This window comes from Monopterus albus, unplaced genomic scaffold, assembly GCF_001952655.1.
Source record: "Monopterus albus unplaced genomic scaffold, M_albus_1.0 scaffold48.1, whole genome shotgun sequence".
Lineage (NCBI taxonomy): Eukaryota > Metazoa > Chordata > Actinopteri > Synbranchiformes > Synbranchidae > Monopterus > Monopterus albus.
Window position 1 is genome coordinate 1,625,530 of NW_018127928.1, and position 734 is coordinate 1,626,263.

A 734-nucleotide genomic window follows, 5' to 3' on the forward strand; every position below is an offset into this window, starting at 1 on the left:
GGGAAAAACGGGAATATTGCATTATGTGCTTCCCACACTGTACTGTACACAGGGGCCTCTCTTGCAAACACAGTTTAAACAATTTTGCTGCAATGAGAAAATGTAACTTGTCTTTTTATAGATAGACAGTGCTTTGGCACCCTAATAACAGATTTCACTTTTCAGGAAACAATTATTAGGCACTAGAAATAAAGCGGCACAGTTGTGATGGGTTTTACTTTCAACTTGTGTAACATGACAGAAACAGTTTGTGACCTTCTTTTTTGTCCCCTAGAAGTGACCTGCTTCACTTTATTGCTGAAGGCTGAGGCTGTGTGCACTCTGATGTGTGATCTGTCCTCTGGCTTGACCCTTATCTATAGTGCTTACAGAAGCTTCCTCATTGTTTAGTATCAGTGATGATCAGGGCCAGCTGGAGGGTCAAAGTCACTTCCAGATGATTAGCCTTTTTCTCCCCTCCCCTCCCCCTTTGCTGCGATCTCTCTTTGTGTCTTCCTGTCTGTCTATTTCTCAGAGCGGCTGTCACTCACATCTGTTCCCAATGGCTTTGCTCGGCTCGTCTTGGAATCTGAGCTGGCTAGTACCCGGAAGCACGGCGGCCACAATTCAGAAACGATGCTGGAAGCATTTGAAATCAAGGCTCTAATGATGCCACTGCATAATGAAAGCAGAAGGACTGAGAAGGAAGTGGAGCCAGTGTCTGTGTTAGCAGTGTTGTTCTGTAACTGCATGGC

General features: G+C 45.1%; 1 long non-coding RNA gene across 2 annotated transcripts in view; it reads left to right on the forward strand.

The window, feature by feature from the left end:
* LOC109960488 (uncharacterized) overlaps positions 1-734 on the forward strand; it is a 31,412-nt gene that overhangs the window by 1,109 nt on the left and 29,569 nt on the right. Inside the window, exon 4 of one of the 2 annotated variants that reach the window (XR_002275016.1) lies at positions 515-706. The exons of the other annotated variant lie outside the window; for it this stretch is intronic. This is a non-coding gene — a long non-coding RNA (uncharacterized LOC109960488). Of the gene's footprint in view, positions 1-514; positions 707-734 lie in introns of those variants that run through there. 2 annotated transcript variants of the gene reach the window in all.